This window comes from Corvus moneduloides, chromosome 28, assembly GCF_009650955.1.
Source record: "Corvus moneduloides isolate bCorMon1 chromosome 28, bCorMon1.pri, whole genome shotgun sequence".
Classification (NCBI taxonomy): Eukaryota; Metazoa; Chordata; class Aves; order Passeriformes; family Corvidae; genus Corvus; species Corvus moneduloides.
Genome location: NC_045503.1, coordinates 5,561,325 through 5,584,761, shown reverse-complemented (window position 1 = coordinate 5,584,761; position 23,437 = coordinate 5,561,325). Strand labels below are relative to the sequence as shown.

General features: G+C 46.4%; 1 long non-coding RNA gene across 6 annotated transcripts; it reads left to right on the top strand.

The window, feature by feature from the left end:
* The first annotated feature begins 722 nt into the window (after positions 1–722).
* LOC116435765 lies at positions 723–22,838 on the top strand. 6 transcript variants are annotated; one of them, XR_004236851.1, is made up of 5 exons: positions 723–1,447; positions 6,565–7,063; positions 7,360–8,006; positions 14,726–17,130; positions 18,198–22,838. It is a non-coding gene; the product is annotated as an uncharacterized LOC116435765 (long non-coding RNA). The 6 variants fall into 6 exon arrangements; XR_004236853.1 differs by having other exon boundaries at positions 726–1,447; positions 6,565–8,006; positions 14,726–14,839; positions 16,998–17,130; XR_004236852.1 differs by having other exon boundaries at positions 726–1,447; positions 6,565–8,006; positions 14,726–14,839; positions 16,993–17,130.
* Positions 22,839–23,437: the final 599 nt, after the last annotated feature.

Here is a 23,437-nt window from a genome sequence, read left to right as displayed (position 1 = left end):
GCAGCTGCCTCTTCAGCACAGCCGTGGTGATCCCCACCAGCTTTCTTTGGGACAGATTATTAAAGATACACCTTTAATAAATTTCCTCAGCTGGCTGCAGCCCAGTGGTCCAGCTCACACTGGTCCTGTCTGTTCAAACCAGCTGGCTGTGTTTTGTGGCTCCTTCGGGGCTTCCTTCCCTCAATCATGCCATCCTGCCTTCAGACCTGTTTCACCTCGTGGTCCTGCATGCTGCAAGGTTGGATGTGCCACAGGCTCTCTGTCTCAAGAGGAGCACGTTTTGGGGTGTAGTTTGAAGACACAAGGGGAGGCAACAGAGGGGGGACTGTGTTAGCCCTGTTTGACCCAACACATGTAGGAACTTGTGGGCTGGAGGCTGATGCGAGGCTGTGCACGCTGCTCCTGGGGACTACAGCTGCTTGTTCCCTTAGGTGTGCATTTTGAGCTGTTCCTGTGGCTGCTCTCACAGCTGCTTTATAATTTCTATGATTGAGAGAAGCACAAGTGGTTTTCCAGTCAGCTCACCAGCCCCCTTCCTGTCACAGGCTCGGGGAGGCTTGGAATCAGGGCTGGGGAAGCAAATACCGAACAAGATTCTTTTTCCTTTCTATTTCAACTGCGGGAAGATAATTTTTCTAATCAACTCCGTTGCATGACTCAGAGCCACATTTAGAAAGGAACATCAAGGAACATGTCACCCTCCATAGCCCTTCAATGAAGTGCATTCCCTTCTTCCCTTCCCTGCTTCAGGAACTGGAGAGAAAGACCTGAAGAATTCACTCAGTGATGATAATCCCGTCAGTCCCACAGCCTCTGGTTTTCATTAGCTTGGGAAACAGTGAACAACCAAGAGAGAAAGAAGAGCACTCTAAACCATTTCTCTTTTTTCGTTTGTTTCAGGCAGGCAAGAAGGTGCTTTACAGGCTGTAAGGGTTCCTTTATTTTTCCTTTTCTCTCTGAGGGATTGTTTGGGCTGAGCAAAGCTTGGCAAGGTTGGTGTGTAAATATGAGAGGATACCAGCAGGAAATGAAGTTGGATTGTTGGAGAGTGTGCTCATTCCTTTGGCAGCAGGCTGCATGGGAAGCTTGTCACAGCAGGCATCTGAACAGACTGGGAGTGGTCGGACCTGTGGCCTGAAGTCTGGCAGGTCTCAACATTTTCTATGCCGTCAATCCCTGCTCCTTTTTTGTGGCCCAGCAGTCCACTGAGACCCACAACATGGCCCATTTCACTAGCTGGGAAAAACAGACACTTTCTATCCCCCAGTTTCTCCTGCAGCTCCTGCTCTGCTCTAAACTTCGGTCATAAAAGATCTCCTTCCTCTTTCACACTGACTGAGCTCCTACTCCTCATATACAAAGCTGCATGTGTCAAGGCTAGAAGCAGTTCAAAGCAGAAGAAAGAAGCTGTTGACAATCCTTTACCAAAGTCCTTCATTTTACTAACGTAAGTATCTCCTAACAATCCACTCTCTTGTAAATTTTCTGTTGTAGAAACTATATGATATGGTGTATCAGTAGAAAAGGTGGCACTAGACTGAAGAGGAAACTTGTCTCTTCCGGGCATTTCCTTTCAAATGACAAGATCTGCAAACCCTCACACCTCAGTGATTTTTTTTGCTTTGTGGGCTCTCCCTGCAGGGCGCTCTCCTTCTTACCCTTCTCAGTGTGAAGGGTACGCCAGTACCAACTTGTAGTACTCTCTCTCTGATACGTTCTCATTAACTATCCATTACTGACCACGGATGATCACAAGATACTGGGCTAAGTGTGATGAAAGCGGTAGATCTGCTTTTCCTGTGCCTAGATCCAAGGGAAATTTACCTCTTTTCTTTAATAATCCCAGTTACCTGCATTTCCCAGCAGGATCTTTGGACACCTGAGATAATGAATTTTACACTCTTTTGAATAGGATGGCAGAATTCACTCGATGCCTGAAATACACACCTGCTTGGGAAGCCTGTCTCACTGCCAGCATCGGGTACAGCAGAAGAAAGCAAATCCCATCCTGAATGCATGTTAATGTTTCTGGCTAATACAGAATGGAGAGGATCCTAGAAAAGAAGGAATCGGCAGCCCCTACTGGAAGATTTTGACTGCCCTTCTTTTCTCTGGACTTCATCGGTGAGACCTTTCAGCTGCAGAGGCGGGATTTGCATTTAGAGCAAAGGACTATCCCTGCGGGCCATCTCCTCCTTTTTTTTACTCTTCCAGCCCATTGCTGGGCCACAGCCAATGCTTCAACCTCTCCCTTGCCATTAGATGGCAATGCAGGTCCATAGATTCTCTCTCTTCCTTGAGCCCCTGGGAAATGATGGTGCTGCAGCTGGAATGACTCATAGAGCCTCAAGTCTTCTATTTCCACCCATCTCACTTTTGAAGACTGAGGCACCTGAATTTGTTTCACCTGAACGAAATGGAGCTCTCTGCCTGGGATGGCAGCTCCTCTGAGTCCTCAGTAGCACAAGCATTTGCTCTCTCTCCATCCAAGCCCTCCTTTGTGCGCAGAGGTTTGAGGTTATTTCTTCCATCACTTAATTCATTTGTCTTTTGTATTGCTGTTTCCACCACCATTTTGTTGTCTTGCTTATTTCTCAGCTTATAGCCAACCCTCTCAGGCAAGTGAGTCATGGGCTGCCTCAGGCCAAACCCCGAGGATACAGACTTCTTCCAAGGGTCATGAATCTCCCATGTGGGAAGTTATAAAGAACTGCAGTGAGAAATAGCTACCACCACAAAATGCTTTCCTCCATATCCATTTTTCAGCTTTTCCATTGTCTGCACTTGACTGGTTCATTTAACATGTGCATTACCAGGGTTTTTTTCCTTCACATTGCCTTTTCCACCAGAAAATGTCACCAACTCACATCCAACTTTTGCTCAGAAAACTTGCAGGTTCATTTGTGTTCCAAAACCAGGCAGGTTTGCTCCTTCAAAACTGAATATAAATGCCTTTTTTTTTTTTTTTTTTTTCCCCTGGAGCCCCTTTGAAGTTCAATTCCATGCCAAACAGTCCACCAACTCACAGTAGTGCAGTATTTTTGCTGGGCAGCTGGCCAGGGCAGTTGTAAGGCTTTTTGGAATCTGATTTGGATACTTGCAGCAGGATCTGCTTTACTTGGTGACTTCAGCTGTGTTAGTGGCAGAAATCCTCATTTGTAGCAGAAAGAATGAAAGTACTGTCTTTTTAAAAAAAATCTATTATACTGCTGGAGCAGATGGAGAGCTCCTGCCTGTGGCTTAGAACAGGCCAGGAAGATGTTGACACCTTCCCCCATGCCAGGCAAGGATGGGAGGTTGGGTCACACCTTGACACTCGTACCTCCCATATACATTAAAGTAAGCACCTTCCAGCTTTTCTGGATTTAAAATGTCTAAACAAGGAGGATTTTGTCTTAATCCCCAGGAGAAGTGCTCCTCTATCACAGAAAGGCTCTTTTTTCCTGGTGCATAAGAAGTTAATAGTGTTCCTAAGCCCTCTTGCAGATGTGAGCAGTGTGCTGTAGATAAGTTATATCAGGAGAAGGCGGTATCACTTGGGCTTACATATTTTGTGCTTATCTGTTGCACTCTAAAAAGCTGTTGCATTTAATTACTCATTTCTCAAAGCATTTATTAATCATTTATTAGCTCTTTGTTCATTTGCTGTAGATGTAACTTACATATAAAGTGAGCCCAGTCATTTCATAACCAAGCACATCTCAGGAGGAGTAAAGCACTGAGTGATAGGAAAAGCCTTACTCATCTTGGCATGTGGTGGTACAGCTCTAGTTGGGGCCTCTGGTACTTTAGAAATATAAATACCAGTGACTTAGGCTGCCCCATCACCTGAGATATCTGGGGCACTGATGAATTAGGTGACAGCTGCATATTGGACTGGAGATTTATAACCTTGTTTTGTCACTGTGCAGCCTGCACAGCTGTTCACTCTCTATGAATGAGCCTTTCCCAGCCTCCTGCTCCCCAGCACCTAGTGTGGGTGTCAGAGTTCACAATGCTGCAGCCTTTCCTCTGCACCTTCAGTTAATGGAGCAGGAGAACAGTGTTTGGGTTGAGAATGTGCCCACCAGCTGAATTGAGTATTTAGGGGAGTCTGACAAAAAGCCCCTCTTTAGTACCCAGTGTTATAGAACTGCAAGTGTAAAGTCTGGTTGACCTGACCAGGGTAGTCACCTCTCATGCTTCATCCCTTGCTCTCTCTCTGCTCCCAAACAAAAAGTCACCCCAAAGAAACATCAGAGGGAAGTCCTTAATGTTCAGTACTACTGACCACAAGTCCTGGGATCAGAGAGCTTCAGGGAACAGCAAAGGGTCTGCCTTGGTAGAATGACAGCACTGGCTGAGTGGTTTCCTCAAAGACTTACAGGCTCTGCCAGGGGAATCAGGGTCAGATTTCTCCCAGATGTTTCAGTTTCCCTATGGTTGACACCAGCAGATAAAGAAACCTCTATTTCCTGGTAGCAAGAAACCTGTATTTCCATATCGAAACCTTTATTTTCTAATTGAGCAGCATCCCACTTCTCTGTTGCCCTTTTCAAGGAGAGCAGCACAGCAAACAGCAAAACAGCCACTGTCAAACAAACAACTGCACCAAAAACCCACCCACCTAAGAAATGAGTGTCTCTATTCTGTCATTATGAGAAGAAATGACAAGGTCCAAGATCATCTCAACCAGCTTGAGACATCTTAACAAAGCACCTGATTTAGGCAGGTGTTTCTCTTTTGCTGTAGTCAATGGAGTAAGGAAGCTCTGAGAGCAGAGGAGGAGACATTTTATAAATGCTGTTGCTTTATTTCTTCTGTCCATAAAAAAATCACAGCCCACCTGAGTTTTAAATTGCTTTTCAGCTTTCCTAATGAATGTCTCTGAATATTTGCATGTCTTTTGTTTGCCCTCTATATGGGGAAAAGCTTAAGTCAACAAATTTTTATTTGATTTGTAAATAATGCCAGAGTGACACTTTATTACAGATTCCCAGAACTCCCACTCCATGTCTTATCCTCCAGATATGATGTGCCAGCGACATCACCAGAGACAAGCTGTCAGGTGCAGGGTAGGGGACAGAAATTAAAATAATTTTGAGGAAAGACCATCTAGAACTTTACCCTGTACCTCTGTTTAGCCCACAAAGCGTCAGGAGCTGGTGAAATAATTGCTCTGGACAGATAATAAAACATCCTCCAGCAAAACTAAGGTATTTAATATACTGCTCAAGTCAATTTCCCTTATTTCTGCTGTCCTCTTGCTTTTAATAGTGGTTTAATGAAAAATTCAGAATTAATTGAAACTGGCATTAGACATTCACGTGTTCCAGTGAGGATTTCATTGCTTCAATATTTCATAAGCTGACTTCACTGCTATGCTTCTCCTTATCCTGCTTTCATAGGCTAGGATATCATCCCTTTTCATAAAATGAAGGGTCCCAATGTGGGAAGGTGGGAGTACACGAGGAAAGTTTGCAACCACATAGGCAAAGAAATAAAAATAATAGCTGTTTTCTTCCTGCCACCATCCCCCCATTCTGTATAATGATTTGCATCTGAGCCTTGATGGGAAAGAGCTGTCCTAAAAATAAACAGGATCTGTCTGAAAGGTGTCTGAGGGAGGTATTTGGCAACTGTCAGGCTGTCACGTATGCTTGAAGGATGGAGCTGATGGACTCACTGACACCAGACAGGCTCTGCTGAAATGAGAATGCCTTATGCTCCCCTTGGCACTCACTGGGTAAATTCTGTTGGCCAGAGCCATCAGACCACGGTGTGTCTGGGGCCTGTTCCAGGTCTGGCTGCCGTCAATGAGAGTCTGCCCTTGGATGGCTCTGGGAACTGGATCAGACCCTTGCTTTACCCCTGAGATTCTGGCTTTACACCCGGGATGAAGTTTGACTCCCTAAGTGAATGTCACCCCAATGGAGAAGGAGTCACCAGGCCCTGGGCTTGAGGGTTTTTGCAGGTCTCTGAAAATGAGACCCTTCGCTGAGGTACCTGGATATGGGGACCAGAGCCTGACCTTTTTCCTTTTCTTGGTTGTAACGGCTTTATCCCTCAGTTTCTCCATCTCTAATAGGGGTGGTGTTTTTCTGTCTTCAAGACTATTGGCATATTTGTAGATCCAGGCATTCTTAAAACCATGACTGTGCTAAAAGCAGTTCCTGTTTCCCACAAGGTGCTTAATGACCATGTGTTACACCATACTGCAGTCATAAGGTGAGTAAACAGAAACACGAAGGCATGACATGACTCATCTCAACTCAGTGGCAGAGCAAGGACCCAAGAATCCCAGACCCCACCAAAACAATCATACCCAAGCTGAAAAGAAAATGTTACAAGTGGAAGCCTCGGTTCTTCTCAATTGCACAGGGAAATCTCCACTGCCTGTGGTGTAACTGCAGATATTTGCTGCTGTTCTTGGCAGAGACATAATGTGCTGGGGAGGGAAAAGGGAGGTGTGGAAGAAAGGTGGAAACCTCCTTGTTCCCCATGGGAGAGTGGACACTTCTCTTATTCTCAATGGGAGCCGACTGCTGCCATATCTGAAAAACAGACTGTTTTGTTATCTTCTAGGCAAGAGCAGCTCCTTTTCAGTGAAGAGCAGACCCTGAACTCAACTGTCTTGCAGTACTTTGGTCTGAAAATACTGGTCTATGTTGAGAAGAATGGACGAGGGAATTAATGCCTGTAATATGGGCTGCAGAGAAGTTACCTATAAGGTAAGAGGGTGACTTGATCTCTTTGAGAAAAAGAGGAAAAAAGGCTTCCTTATCTTCATGGTGTTTGCTCTGAAGTATCATCTTGTGACTGCCAGTCTGCCTTGCAGGATTGGTCAGTTCCAGCCTGTGGCTGGTATCAGTTCCTTCCTTTCAGAGGTGGCATTGTATTTCCCAAAGTATGGCTGGTTCCTCTTGGCACTTGGAGGCCTCTGTGCCACCTCTTTGCCTGCTGTGCCTGCAGCCCCGTGGTGCTGATCCCACTCACGTGTTGAGCAGGATACGATCGGCCCTGCAATTAGACAGCAACCTGAAAGGAAGAGGAAATCAAGACGATGCACCAGCGAGGAGCACGTGTGAGTCAATATCAGGTATCTGAGGGTATGATGAGGAGTGAGTGAGTCCTACCCCTTCTAGAGGGTCCCACATCGTTTGTGAACAGTAACTGTGCAGATCTCCTGGGGGAATCTGCATTGCAATGATGAGGGGTGTTCACACAGCCAGGCTCTATCTCTTCAGAGTGCTCTGGCTCTCCTCTGTGAGGAATTTGTCACTATGCAGCTGTACTTTTCTTCATTAAAGCAGCCATGTTAAGTAGCTGTGAGGTCGCTAAATGCCTACTTTGCTAACTGATCTTCTCCCCAGCTGGCAGGTTTTTAGAGCAGGAGACATGAGGTTGCTAAACCCATTCATTTCTCACATGCACTCATGTTTCTAATGTCTGTGGAGATCCGGCTTTAAAAGTCCTCTGCGAGCTATTGGAATGAAGAGCACTTCATGAAGACATTGTAATTATTATGGGATTCAGGGGTGTGTGGAAATGATTCATGGAGATGTTTCCCAGCCAGCAGGCTCATGGAGCCAGGTGAGCTCTTCCCTGGAATGTGAAGCATGCAGCGTGGCAACTGGGAGAAACAGGTTTGGCCGGACATTTTAAGTTGTTCGCAGCAGACAGCCTCTTCAGAGCCACATCCCTGCTTTGCTGATCTCCCAGCTGGATGCTCCGCTCTGCCACACTGGCCCTGCTGAGCTGGAGAGGATGGACACGCTGCGCAGGAGCCTTTCTCGATGGAAGAGGTACCACATTAAGGTGCACCTGGCTGACGAGGACCTGATGATGCCCCTGACGGTCAGGCCCAGGGACACAGTGATGGACCTACGGGCTCTCTTGGTACGGGAGGGCATCACTTCCTGGAAGAAGACATTTTATTACAACTCCAGGCAGCTCGAGGAGCACGAGACTCTCAAAGAAGCCAATATCCAGAACGGTTCTGTCCTCCTTCTTGTCAGCAATAAAAGGTAGGCAAGGAGCTCATCTGCCATGGAGGCAGTGCAAAGGAAGGGGAGCGCTCTGGGTGTCTCAGCCCCTTGGGACACTTTCTTGTTGGGGTTTGAAGAATGCAGACCGGGAACTCAAATCCTGCCATTTCCAGCAGGATTGAGATTCCAGGCTCTTCATATCCAGACATGCTGTGCTGTGAAATAAGCAGGTCAGAGGAGGAAATCTGGTTGCTGCTGCCTGTCCTGTCTCTGGTCAGGTCTCGTTTTCCTGGATATGTGGCCACACACAGAGGGAGGACATGACAAGAAAAAGGGCAGGGAAGATTGTGCGACATAGGAGAGTGTTCTGGGAACCTCTCACTTGTCCTATTCTGTCATGCCTGTGTCTCCCCACTCCTTTGTAGGAAATACTTCCTGCAGGTTTTTGGGGGTGGCACAGTCTTACTGTGACAAAGAAGAGCTGTGAGCCGCCAGCTTACTGCAAAGCACGAGGAGTGCTGGACAGGGATGGCAAGAGGTTGCAGCTGCCCAAAATGTGTCTGAATCACAGCAGAAAGTGCAGTGAGACTAGAGACTCCCGGGACAGCCAGTGCATGGGAGATCAATCACGGCAAGCACTATGTTCCAGTGGGGATGAAAACTGAGATAATGGACCTGGGACTCACTGGCCCACAGAACAGTTTCGATTCAGTGTGGTGAATTTATGCCCACCTGCACTGTCTTTCCTAATGCCTGGTTGTTACTGCCAGCATGATTCATTCTGTGAAGCATTTTGGGGATACTGGGTAGAGGAGGTATGTCGCGGGTACGTTGTGTCTAATTCATCTTCCTAAATCCTGAGCCCTCTGAGTTTGTGTCTATGCTGATCAGCGTTTCCTCTGCAGAAAAACCTGCACTAAAGACTTCAGTTCCTGATTATATCCCACATACTGGAATGGTCCTATTTTCCAGTCCAGAGGCAGCTTGAAATCTCACACAAAGAAGATTTAATAAAGCATTTCCTTTCAGAGCTCAGCCAGACACAAGAGATTTCACATCACTCAACTAACTGCAAACCCCAAGTCACCCACGTCCCCTTTCTCCAACATCTCATTTCAGTTCTCTGATTAACTTGGCTCAGCTCCTCCTTTTCACCTTGTTTTTAATGGCAGAAGCACTTCTATTTGTTGTTGTTTCCAGTGTTTATTTTCCTAATTTTTACAGTCTGAGTTTTTGAGAGTAAAAAAGGATTTGGAGGGTCTGAGTTGATGGAGTGCACATACTGATGCTTGTTTGGTAGATGCCTGGTTTCCATAGTGTGCTGTGCACCTTCCCACATGCTGCAAAAGCAAGGTGTAACTGCAGCAATGCAAAACTCACCAGGAGATCCTGCCCTGGTGGGCGAGTGAGTTCAGAGGGCCCAGCTGAAGTCACTGGCCATTTTTGAAAATCTAGAGCCTCTTGCTCAAAGTCACAGTTCAATTTTTGTGAGTACATCCAAAAGGGAATGGGATTTCTAATACATTTTTCCTTGGATTTCCTGGAAACCTTTCTGGTTCCTAAACAAGCACCTTTGGCCAATCTCCTATTGCTTTTGCCAGGGCTGGGTGCAGTGTGGGGAGTGTCCTGTCTCTACCTGAAGTCACATCTCCTTGATTTTTTTGACAGAAAGGATTATTGTGCCAACCTCAGCCACTCCCAGAGGGTTTTCTGTGGCATGTAAATGCCCAGATATTGGCAACACATTTCTCTAACGGCTCATGGGGTGACTGAGCTATGGTAGGAGAGTTCCCTTAGATATTTCTGAGATGTGCTCGTGTGTGGCTAGGCAGTCACCGCCCTGCGTGGGACAGTCCTGGGCTGAGGGCAGGTTGTGACTCAGCACCTTGCCTGGTCTTCAGCACAGAGAGGTTTTAGAGGATTTTAGATGCCTGTCTCTCACTGCCACTGGGACTTGGGAAATACAGAGTGGGAGAAGGCTGTATTGTAACTGAGATTACAGTACCAATTTGAGTATTGAGATTACTCAAGTAGATCTTTAGGTATTACAAATCCATATTGCACCAACAGTGTCTTTGGAAATACACTGGTTTGTATCAGCTGGGCAACAGTGAATAACCACGGGGACTATAACAATAGTAGCCCATGCAGTGTTGGGACTGTCTAGGGGCCACAGGAGCAGAGGGGGTAGAGAAAACAGTGCTGCATTTGGACAGCAGTCCTGAGGATTTAAGAGTTGGTTTTAATGTTTCACCAACTCAGTGAAGTATGGACCCTCCCGATCAAAGGCAAGCATCTACTTCTTCAGTTCTCCCTGAAAATCTTGGTGTCTCCTACTTACTCTTTTGTACTGAGGTACCAGCCAAAGAGAGCAATATTAGCTCCAGAAGTGGAGTTGCTGTGATTGCCAAGGTCTGCAGCTCCGTGTCGTGCCTATAAATATTAATGGTTACTCTGCATGCTGTGTGTTCCTACAATGGGCTCACGGTACAGTTTGCTTTGAACCAGAGAAAACATGAAAATGACCCTATTTTTCATCCTCCCCTCCCCGCTTAATGCCTTTGTAGATAATTGGCATTTAGCAAAGGCCAAGTCAGCATTTCCACTTCTTGCTGGTATTTTCTGGGGTTTGTAACTTAGTCATAAAAATTCACTTAAGGCGGCAGCTTGGCAGGAAAGGGATCAGCATACCAGCTAATGCTGAAAATTTATTTAGATGTTAATGTTTAAAAGTTCGAGCAAGCCATTTTGGAAATCAGTCAACATGACCTCTCTCCCTGGGAAAGCGCATGGGCTGGCCAGAACTGTGAATATCACACCCACCTAGGATGCAATTCCCCTTTGTGCAGAGCCTGTTAATCACATTAGTGCTGTGCTGACTGAAATTGCAATCCTGTTGCAGTAGAGGCTGAGCAAAGAACTTGCTGAAAAACAGTTTCTGCCCTAGAGAGTGACATATTACAATAACATTGTTTACCAGTGGGTAAAACAAGCAAAGCAAGAGTTGAAATGGAAATGAAACAGAGAAATGCCCCAGCTCAGTGGCCGTGGGCCAGCATGTGGTGTTCAGGCCACTACTGCCCAGCAGGAGACCACCCACCAGTGGGTCTTGGCATGAGCAGAACAGCCACCCAGCACAGATGCAAAAGCATCCACGGGCATGCAATAGGCTGTCCCAAACGCCCAAGGCGTGATCAGTCCTGGCACTGTGGGCCACGCCACGGCAGAACCCGTTTGGCTCGCTCTGGAGGCAGCGCAGGGCCCCAGAGCCAGGGAGCTGCTCAGCTGGTCTGGCGGTGATGTGGGAGTTCCTGAAACTGGCACCACTCTTGCCGTATTTTGACTGCCACAGCGAGCTGCCCGGAAGCTCTTTGCTGGCTGCGTGCTGTGGAGCACTGATCAACAAGGCCACCCGTGGGGCAGTGAGCAGCAGTGCTGGATCGTGGGCATATGGAGTTAGCTGCTCCTCGCTGACGTTTCTTGGCTGCGTTTTGATGTTCAGTGGGAGATGGAGGAATATTGCCTTGAACTGGTGAATCCACTACTTAACCCATGGGCTATTTCAAACAGAGGATGTCACTGGGTGATCCACAGCGATACCCAGACATGCCCAGTTTGCCTGTCACTGCCCGTTCCTAGGGATGTGCAGTTCCAGCTGGATCTGTGTGTGGTAAAAGTACAAACACATTGACAGAGCCTTTGCTCTTGGTTCCTCTCCTGCACAGTCTCCTCCAGCAGTCACCCAGGCAAGGTCTGTGCTAATAAATCAAGCAGTGCCTGGACTTCTCTGTGTTACAGTGCTGGAGTATTGCCCTGTAATTTTTGTCTCAGTCCAGGCACATTTCAGGAGCCAGCATGGGCCAGGGACTGCTCCTTATGGGATGCCTGGATGTGCCCACGCAGGTTTGGAGAGTAAGGATTTAATAGGAAAACGTTGGCCATTCTGTGCCACCTGTCCTCTACATGTAGGAGAAAGTCCCAGGCACATTTGATTTACTGGCACAGACTTGGCCACAGGGCATGGGTCCCCTCAGCCTTTTGGAAGCTGAGGTTCATTGAGGCCAGGCAGCTTTTGTCATCATATATGCCTTGCCTGGAGAATGGAGTTCAGGAAGTCATTGGTGAATAGGTTAAATAAAGTAGATGCCAGCACTGAGTTCAGCAGAAGTCTATTATCTGGAATCTATTGGTGTTGATTTTCTGGCCTGGAGCCACCTGAAAGCATCTATCTCAGGACATTAGCTCAGTTACCATAACAACTCATCTAGGAACAACTCCAGGAGCAGACCAAGGTCCCACGTGGTATCGTAGCCACTCTTAGGTCAAAATAAGCATGTCCAGGTTTCTCCCTCTCCTGCAATGCAGCCTCAATGTCCCTTGTGAGTGCCAGTCCTTATAGAAGCTTTGACTTTCTTGGGAACCTGTTTTATTCTTCAGAGGCTGTTCAGTGTAGTTTTCCAAAGGTCCATCCGCTCAAGAATGGTTATTTTACCTCCTGCCATAATAACAAACCCATCCATCCTCAGGGAGCCTGTTGCATTCCCTTACTGACATTCAGTTTACAGTCTGATTTTTTGGAATCGTAAACGAAAACTATGACTGAGCCACTTGCACAAGGTCCAGTTTAGCTGATGCTAAACTCCTGCCTACGTTTGACTCCATGATGGCATAAGGACCAATGACAGACACTCAGCAGTGGCTCTCTCTACACTTACATCACTATTCTATCACCCCTGCTCACTGTCCCCAGAGCTGCCTGGGAAGCACAGAAGGTGATGTTGGACCTCTAGAAACCAGAAAAAAGTAATGGGATCTACACATTTTGACCCTGAAAGCTCAGACCTGAAATAAGTTCTTTACTCTGAGTTTCAGTGTGGTTTTGTGAGGCCTGCTCTTTGCACTGACCCTCCCGCTCCTGGGGTTGCTCAGCAATTACTCCTCAGCATGGAGGGGAGACTTTTCACCCCCATCCAATTTCTACAGCCTTGCCCTGTTAAGCTGAGGCCTAGCAGCAGGCTCCAAGGCATCTCGCAGTAGAATAACGATCCTTTAAATAGCACTGGGAGTCTCTCTTCTCAGGGAGAACTAATTAAGTTCTTCAGTACATGCTTAGACATATGCTGACCTGGTATGGCCTTAACAGGCCCGCTTCCACCTACCGGATAAATAATACTGGCTTAAAAATATCCTCCTAGAGATGTGTTACTGAGGCAACAGCCAGGTGGGGGGCTGACTACATCGCAGTGGCTGAAGGTAGTATTTATGTGTATTACTCATGGGCCAAGCTCTCTGCTGGTGTACTCAGTTAAGTGATTTTTAAGTTCCGAAAGCACTGGTGCAGTTACCTCTGCTGACACCTCACAGCGTACAGGCCAAACAGTGACACCTGTATTTAGCTCATTTACTTACTGCTCAGCCCAAGAAGCTCATTTAACAAAAACACAGGGTTGCATCAATAGAGAACGTGGTCCATATGATCTGAATTCCTCCCTGTGCAGTTGCATGGGATTGCAGTAGATGAAATGGAGATAATATGTCTCCCGGGGGTCTGTCTTGGCTCTAGGCAAGAATTAATGAATGGGAAGTACATCCTAAACTAGGTTTCTTTCTGGTGTGATATGGCCCAGCTTCTTGGACTTCTCTGTAGTTGTGCTGATTTATATCAGGTGAAGATTTTGCCCAGTTATCCCAGAGAGGGATAAATCCCCTCTCCTGTGTCATGGTGTTTTGTGGGACAGATGTGCTGCAGGGGGGGCTCACAGCAAACCCTTGGCTATCAAAGTCCACTGAAATTTCAAGTGAAGACGGAAGTGCTGAAATATGAATCCTGTCCTGGGTTTTACAGAAAACCCAATCCGTGACTGATATCAGCCTCACTAGACTGATCCTTTTGTAGAACACAACAAAACTTCCCACCCCACAGACTTTGAAATTCTCTAAGACCTGGTGAAATATTTGCAGCACAGGCTCAGTTTCTTGTCATAAATTGCAAACATAATTGCAAACAGCAATTCACAGGACTCAAAAGACTCAGCCCTGCTCTTACTGGCTCACCTGGATAGGGTGGCTGCCTGGTAGAGCTGCTGTGGGCCATGAGAACCTTAGTTGCAGTCCAAGGTGGGATGATGAGCTCTCCAAGCAAATTCCAGCCCTGAAGAGGTACCCCTACAAACTTGGCAGAGCTTTAGGCACTGTTCTGGAGACCCCAGGGGGTAGCCCTGGGTGATTCCTAAGGGTTTTCAGAAGAGTAACTTAGAAAATAATTCTACTTTTGCTAAGTTTAGGCCTTCTATGGAGGGTCTGTACCCCTGTCAGAAAATGTTGATGGACCCACAACCCCAGAAAGCCACCATGTAGTGCTGATGCCCGTGGGTGAATGTGTTGAGAGCAATTCAAGCTCTGTCTTACTGCAAACAGTCTCAAAGTGCTCCTAAAGCTACAGACTGCCCTTGTTCTAAGATGAAAAATGGATTTCCAGGAGCAGGCACTAAAGAGGAAGAGCCTTGCTTATGAGAAAAAGGCTTCCAGACAGTTGTGGATTATCTGAAGGAGGATGAAGGCATCTTCTGTGGAAGGATAAACAGGTTTGAAACCCTGCAAGTGGCTTATCCTGAGTTGTATAGTGTGACCAAAGAACAAAACCAGTCAGAGGATGAGGTTTGCATTCTCCACATGTCAGGGTCAGTGCCTGCTTGGTCAAATGCTATTTTTGATTGCATCTCTATAGTGCTCCAATTATTTGCCTCTTTCTTATTCAGATAATGTCAAAGAGCACAGCCAAAGCCATGAGAGATGCGGAGTGTGACAAGGGCTGAAGGGAAGCAGATGGAAGAGAGCTTGCCCATGGAAAGGCAGCCTGGCCACCGGTGTTGGTAAGTCCCTCCCTGCACGCCAGCTCAAGGACTGTTCAGAAAGCAACTCCAAGTGTTTTCAGCCTGGTGCCCATGAATAATTAAGCCAAACAAAACAACGAATAGTGTTTCCTCTTCAGCATGCCATGTGGTCCCAGCTGCCAATGGAGGAGCGTGGTAAGACTGACTCAGCTCCTGGGAGTAATGAACCAGTGAAACACCAGGACAGGGGATTTCTGCCTGGGCGATGGAGCGAGAAGGAGCTGAGGTGGACTTTGCTTAGGGCCCTAGATGGGGACATGGGACATCTGAGCCTCCTTCTGACTCGTTTTCAGGATTCTGCAGTATGTTGCTGGTCTTGGCTTTTGTTTTCCTACACATAAGTGCAAGACAGTTATTTTTCCCTTTCACCCTGTCCATCCAGCTGTAAATGACTCAGGTTAGGGACTGTCTGGGCTCCAGAACACTTTCTATACAGTGGAGCCCCATTTCCAGGTTACAGGCTCTGTACAGCAAATAAGTGATAAGTGCACTAGAGACAGTCCTGGAGCTTGGCAGCTTCTGTATATCCGAAAGACTGGGACTGGTTGGTCTCTGTGACAGCAACCACCTCACCTGATCTCAGGGACCCATAGTTACACCAAAACTGCCTCATTTTTGAGCCAGGGTTTATAAGGCAATGAGCCTCCTTGTGTTCTTCTTCCATCTGGGCTGGTCCCCCACTTTGCCCTGCTCCAATAACTTCTGAACCAGCTGACCTGATTCAACCCAATTTGATGGAAAGAGAGAGGTGTCACAGACCCAATATCTCTGCAAGTTTCATGAACAAACAGCAGCTCGATAGAAGAGAGACGTTTAAGTTAATATCCTACTGAAGGAAAGGTAATTACACCTCTTTGTCCCTGTCTCTTTTGGAATGCAGCAGCCAGGTGACCAGCTGGCATTTAGATATGACTGGTCAATCAGTTCCTGCCCAGCTTCAAGCCAGGCCCTGCACTTGCTACCCCTTCCCTGTGACGCAAGAAGCTGCTGTAACAGCCAAGGATTTTGCTGGGAAGGTCTGGAGGGCATCAGGTGCCCTGAGGATATTGCAGTAAGCTGGGAGCACCAAGAAAGGAAGAAATAAAAAGCAGTTGTAATACACAAATCAGAGAAGGAACGGGTTTCACCAGTTCCTTACTCACAGAACGACTTGATTTTTAGGTTCAAACTTCTTTTCAAGAGAAAAAATGGATGTTTCACTAATCTCTACGGTACTTTCCCCAGAAAATTCCAATGACTGGCAACTGTCTTACCAAACACCCCAAGTCTGCATTTTCTGTTTTTTTGGCCATGAGAAAACAGTTGATTCTTTTTTTCCAACACAAGCATTTGACAAAATGTCATGGAAAATAGAATTTTTCATTTTCTTTTTCCCAAAGAACAAAAATATTCCCCCAAGTACATACTTGGACTTTGCACAGAAAGAGATTCCAAGACAAAAATGTGAACATAGTCACAGCTGAACATCCTTCAGTCCAAGCAACTGGGATGGACAAAGAGTGGGATGGGACTAAGTGTGGGAAGAAGGAATGTGACTTTTCCAAGGTCAACCAACAAGGCAGGTGCTTGTGGAGAGCTGGTGCTGTTGGGTCAGCAGTTCTGCCACTTGACCGTGTGGCGCCTCTGCGTGTCTGTCTATCCTGAAATAATGAATTTCTTGGACCAGAGCCAGTACTTTCCTGAGTGCTTGGAAAGTGCCTCACACAGCCTTGGGTGTAGTCATAAATAATAATTAAAATGATAATAATAATATTAAAGTGGATGTGTGCCACTGGAGATGGGACACACTGAGCAACAGAGTCCTAAATCTATGGCCCTTGTCTAGTAAAAGGTACGGTTTGCTTCACAGAGCCTGGGAGACAGGATTTGCTTCCCTGAACTTGATAATCACAGTCTTTTGCTCTGCAAAAGGCAAACTGACCTGAGCTGAATTAGGTCCAGTATCTACTCTAACACCTCCTGCCTGTAGCTTGGAGCTCTGGTCAACTCTGGAAGGCTTTTTGTGGCTCAGGGGGATATCTGGAAAGACTAAATTAACCGTGATGGTGCGGGGAGCTGCCTGGACTAATGTTTTTTTCAGAGATAGGCTTTGATTGACATGTCAAATCTGGCTGACAATCTTTTATTCTAAGCGCAGTTGCTGCCTCTCTTCAGAGCAGGAAGAGCTGGTTTGGTTGCTGTCCTTCAAATGATGCATCTTATCACATGGGAAAAAGTAGGATAAAACCCACAAACCACCTAGAAAGAGCCACAGGACCAGCATTAAAGAGGTAAAACTAACTGGATCTATTTGAGATATTTCTGCTTTTTTCCTCTATGCCACAATCCAATGCAAGACACTTGAGAACAGGGGCTGTGCTCTGAGGAACAAGAGCTGTCTGGTTTTTTTCTTTGTTTGCTTTTTTATTATATTGTTGTTTCCTGCAAGAGATTTGTTTAATGCTTTGCTAATAGAACTGTGCAACTCTCTAGTGATGAGAGAATCATGGAATACCCTGAGTTGGAAGGGACTCCTTCAGTTCAGCTCCTGGCCCTGCACAGACACCCCAACAATCCCAGCCTGTGCATCCCTGAGAGCATTGTCCAAATGCTCCCAGATCTCTGGCAGCCTTGGGGCCATGACCATTCCCCGGAGAGCCTGTTCAGTGCCCCGCCATCCTCTGGGGGAAGAACCTTTCCCCAACATCCAATCTAAACCCCCCTGACACAGCTCCAGCTGTTCCCTACCATTTCCAGTCCAGTACTGGGAAGACAGAGGGATAACCTCTTTTACTCACTTGTTTTACACTGCCTCTTCTACTCATCCTCCCCGCGCTGCCTATTACTCCTAGTTACAGGTATCCTTAGTGCTTGCTAAATGGTGGGATCACACCACTCAGCTGCTCTCAGAATAGGTGGAAGCCACTTTTTATAGTGTAATTTAGACATTTGGGGTTTACCTGAGTCTGGCCAAGAAGGTCAGATCACCAAATGGGCAGAGGGATGCTCCGAATCCCCTTCTGGACATGCCTTGGTGGAAAAATAAGTCTTTTATTTGAGATGTCCTGTCTCTCCTTGCTTTTCTAGGTCCTTCAAAACCATCCAGGCTCTTCAGGGTTTTGCCTTTCTGCAAAAGGCAAACTGACCTGAGCTGGATTAGGTCCAGTATCTACTCTAACACCTCCTGCCTGTAGCTGGCAGCTCTGGTCAGCTCTGGCAGGCTTTTTGTGGCCCAGGGGGATATCTGGAAAGACTAAATTAACTATGGTGGTGTGGGGAGTTGCCTGGATGCCAGAAAAGATGCTGACAGTAAGAACTACTGTGAAATGGATGTTTCCCTTGTTCTCTGTAAACACAGGTGTGGACAAGAGCAAGGACCAGCATTGGAAGGTGTATTAGGTCCTGAGTGTATTGCAAGATGGAGAAGTTTGCAACTCCACAATGCTGCTCTGTGGATGGGGCTGCTTCTTGTTGGGACTGTTACCTTTGGGATCCTGCTATTGACGGAGCATCGCAGACGGGATTATCCAAAGCACTGCTGTTTACCTCCACCTTGGAGCTGCAGCCAGGCCTTTCCAGTAGCTCCTTCTCTTGAGCTTCACGAGCAGAAGACAAGCCTGGGCAGGTCATCTCCACCAGCTGCTGTGTTCTAGTCAGGCAGCTCAGGCTGGGGTACGTTCCAGTGGCTCTTCTGTGCTTCTCCTGTACCTGAGACACGCATGCATCAAATGTTTCAGTTTACAGGGTCATCAGCCTGGCAGCTTTCCTCAGCACTAAATTTACTTTTTAAAGAAGTTACACCAGTGTTGTATCCAGAGGGAATGGAGGAACAGATGCAGCTTGTGAAGTCTGGCTTTAATTCACCTGCCTCGTTTAATTTCCTGCCCTGCCTACTAATCAATGAGTCTGCACTAGCAGCTCTGGGAATACCAAGGTTTTTCCGTATCTGGGAGAATTCAACGCAGTGGCTGAGCTCCTGAGGTCTCAAGCAGGCCATGTCACATCTCCTTTGAGGCTGTTTCATTATGGATTTCCCTCCTCCAGAAGCACTTGCAAACACTCTCCAGCCCATGGCAGCTGCACCTCATTTCCTTGCAGGGCCCGCTGGCACAGGGCAGCTGTGTCACATTATCCCCTCTTAGCCTATGTGGCATTTCCTCCTGGAAGTGCTCTCCTTGAAGATTTTCAGCTCCAGGCCTTGCTTTTCAGGGCCACACGCTTCTTTCTGGGGCTCTGTGCCCATCTGCCATGCTATGTCAGACACGCTGCTGGGGCCATTTGGGTCTTGTCACCTCCCAGGGCTTCCAGTGGGACCAGCAGAGCCTGGCAGGGGCTCCTTTCTCCCTCACAGGGCCCTGAGTGTGTCACTTCCAAGTGTCCCTTCTTCAAGGACAGTAGCACCATCTCAGCTCAATGGTGCTGTCAGGCACTGCCTCAGACATTCAGGGCTGTCAGGAAGCACCAGTGAAAGGGTTTCTGGCACTTTTGCTTTGTTTAAGCAGAATTCCACTGTCCTGGGTTTTTTTGGACTCCTGTTAATTCCAGGCAGTGCTGCTCTGTTGCTTAATCAGCCGGTGTCAAAGCCCTGGGAGACAGGAAGGCTGCCTTTGCCTGGTAGTACCTATTTTGTGACACTGCTGCTTTACCTCACTTATTATGATCTGTACCAGATTGCTCTTTGCCTGCTAAAATGGACAATTAGGATCCAGTTGTAATGCAAATCACACGGTGGAATAAAAACAGTGGGGAACAAAATCCCAAATAAGTAGTCATGTCAGCCTTTGTTATGGCATGATAGCTTCAACTCTGCTCCTGCTCTGTGAAGGATCAGGAGGAGAGAGCCTGTTGTGCCTTTGTGTTTTATAGGCACAAGCTCGATGTAAGGCTGCCTTTAGGCACTGGCGGACCTGATAATGTGTGTGTGCAAACCTAACAGACAGATTCCGCCTACGCTGGAAATTTGATGATTGTCTTGTTTTTTCAAGGCTCTGTTTTATATACCACAGGCCAAACCCATGGGGTAATTGCCGTCTCTGCGCAGGGCTGAGATCACGTGGTGAGAGAGAAGCATAGAGATGCTGAAATTTCAATCTACCACATAATGTGCCCCTAATCCTGATGGCCTCGTAATTGTGATGCTGTCACTGGTGTCATTGCGGTTGTTCTTGTCACTGTTTTCCCATGTTTAGTGCTAAATGTTGTAAATGAAGAGAAATATTTAAATTTGTAAAGGAATCTAAATTTACTGTGGAATTAAACACACAGGAGCCTGAAAAGTCAAATGGAAGAGGTATGTCTTCATTTCAAATGGCAAGTCATAGTGATGTAAAGCGATATTTTGTTGATACAGCTGCTTTTACTGCAGATCTGCTTTGCATTTCCCCAGGCCATGGGTAACAAAGAATGAGACTGAATGTCTTCTCATCTTTGAGGACTGAGTGTTAGGAATATCCGTGTTCATGAAGTGTTAGAGCTGGCAATCAGGAGGTCAGTGTTGTAAGGGATACCTGAACTTGTGTACTACTTGTGAGATCCAGAGTGAGAACAATGCCTATCCATATCTCATGGAAATCGTGGCTTCCAGAGGACAGCAAGGAACAAGTGTGAGAGGTGGTGAAGCCAGATGGATGAGCTCAGTTCAAAGTCCTCCTAGAAGCTATGGCAACATAACTTGTATATCTACTCAGAAAAGCCTTTGCAACTACCGTAAATGACTTTAAATGGCCTTATTTTCCTGCTAGCAGTGAAATAAGCAGCTTCAATGGGGAGGAGTAAATCCACTTGATTACACATGTTGCTGGGAATAACACTCTTATTGGTTATTACTAATAACCCAATTTATTACTGGTAGCGCGGCTGCTGAAACAGGCAGCCTTATCTGCCAGGGGATAACTGTACTGCTCCTAAATTTCCAATTACAATGGAACAAGGGGAGTCAGAAGGGCCTCAAGGAAGGAAACTCAGTAGGAAGCAAAGTCAACATGGAGCACTTTGGTTATAAACAATGTGTGATAAATGAAATGTATCGGGGACAATCTATCTTTGGAGGAGGATTTCTGCCAGGCAAGGCTGAGCTCTTTCCATCCTGATGCTTTCCTAAGGCCAGCCATGGTGTTTGTGTGTCAGGTCATGGAGGTGTTGGCTTGCTGGCTAATCTTCTGGAGGAAAGAGGGGCTTCTAGACCTTCGATGTGCAAAGTGGCTCAAGCTCAGGGCTTCAGTCCAGGATTTGGATGAAATTTCTCCATTGAAACCAATGGCAAAGTACCTGATCACCACAGCAGGAGTGTTCTCACACAGCAACGCCCTGGGAAATTCTCTCTTGGAATAGATCAGATTCTCCTCTTATTTATGCAATTATAAATTCAGTGTAGCTTCATTTGAAACAACTGTTTTCATCCAATGCAAATAAGATCAAGATCTGGCCCAGGCTGCTTTTGTACACAACGGGAACTGACTGAATTACGGAAAACAGGAAACAAATCTAATGTAAATCTGAATGGAAATATCATGCTCTCTGTTACATCAGAATAAATTGGAAGGAAGTCTGTTGATGCTAGTGGAATTCATCTGGATTTACACCAGACTGTGGCTCAGCATTTGTCAGTTGGCTGCACACCGACATCAAAACTCAAACCATGCCACCTCATCTGAATAGCTTTGAACATTTCTCCCTTTTCCTTTATATTTAAGCAGTTGCCTCTGCATTCCGATGGCTGATTAGCCTTTTCAAACAAATAAACCCCTACAAACAGGCATCAACAAATAAGCCTTGCTCTCACTACCATTTGCAGAATCTTGATGATGAATATGAAGCACTGAGCTTGGGTTTAGAGTCACTTAAACTTGCCCCTGCTCTTCTGTGTTCCCACTTTAGAACAGCAGGATTGAGCTCATGAGGGGACAGATCTTGACAAAATCACTCTGATTTCCCCAAAGGAGGGAAATCCCAAAGGCAAATTCATCGCCTGCCCACCAGCACTGGGAAGGGCCAGCAGTTTCCTAGGATGCACAGGATTTACCCTTCAGTATATCAGCAAAATACTGTCGTTCTTTCACTCTTGCTGTCTTCAGGCAGATGGTCAGAATGGAGCCCAAACCCTCCCTAATGGATCTAATGGGGAATCTGATGCATTTAATAGGGAATCATGTCATGCTCTGTTTCCACAGGCAAGTTCCTGTGCAGGGGAGCATGGGAACCGGTAGGTGCTTTTCATGGGAAAGCAAGAGGGTTAATTAATGCCTGAGCAACAAATTTGACTCCCTGAGTGAAAGTCACTGGAAAAACACAATGTCTGAGCAGGAGCATAGCCACATCAGCCCTTCCCTTGAATCTTGTATACCCCAGCTTCTTACTTAATTCAGTTTTTAATCTGTGCTCATGTTTCTCTTCAGATAATTAGTAAAATGCATCTTAATTAAAACAAGAGGAGGAGAAGAAGACACATAAACAAATGAAAGCCCTAAGTCAATGGGATTCAGGGAGGGGCAAATCCAGTATTCAAATACAAATCTTGAGGCAAACATGATAGTAACAGTTATGGAGTTATCAAAGGTAAAGACTTTTCTGAAAGTTGGATAACTGTTTGCCGGTACACCCTTCGGAAAAAAAGGGACTGGCTAGAGCCTGATGTCTGAGTACCACAGAGCCTGACCTGAAATCAGTCTCCTGGGGAAAAGAGCTGGGGGAGCTGTGTGGTCAGCAGTCTTTGTTTTTCTATTTCTCTGTCACTGATTTTCCATGTCATCCTCACAAAATTAACTGGGCAAGATTTTCACAAGTGGCCCCTGTCTGTGGTTGCTATAATGTGTAGATGTTCAACCTGAGATGTACCTGATCACCCTTTGCTGCACCATTAGCAACAGAGCACATGTGGATCTCAGCCACAGGATCTGAATGTGCCAGGCACTACCTCTCAGAGTCCTTATGTTCCCATCTGTAAATTGATATAATAAATACTTTCCTGATTTTATAAAGCTATTAAAGCTATTAAATGAAACAGAGGCTTTGAAAGACCTGTGATTACTATGGCTTACTTTTGCTTGGGCTTATTTCTAAGCCTGTGCTCAAGGCCAGGTTGGATGGGGCCCTGAGCAGCCTGGTCTAGTGAGTGACATTCCTGCCCATGGCAGGTGGTTGGAACTGAATGATCTTTAACGTCTCTTCAAACCCAAACCATTCAGTGACTCTATGATTCCTGCAGGTGAGCTCTGCCTAATCTGTGAGAGCTTTCTCACTACTGCAGACCCTGTGTTGAATGCAATGTTTTTGCTATCTTGTTTCTGTCCTTCACAGTATCACCTGAAATAAATGCCCACAGCTAGGATGCACCTGACTGTGGTGTTGTTGATACACAAACAGAAGCTCCAGCTTACTCATTATCACAGCCTCTCTAACTCTGTTTGCCATGTACCCCAGGCTTATTCCATCCATGCCAGTGAAGTTGGCATGTGCGAACTTGGAAGCAAAGAGAGAGCATTAATGAGAAGGAGCTGAGTCTCAGCCCAGTCCCAGCTCTCTGAAGGACTGCACCAAATGCAGTCATAGAATCACAGAATCATGGAATGTCCTGAGCTGGGAGGGACACACAGGGGTCAC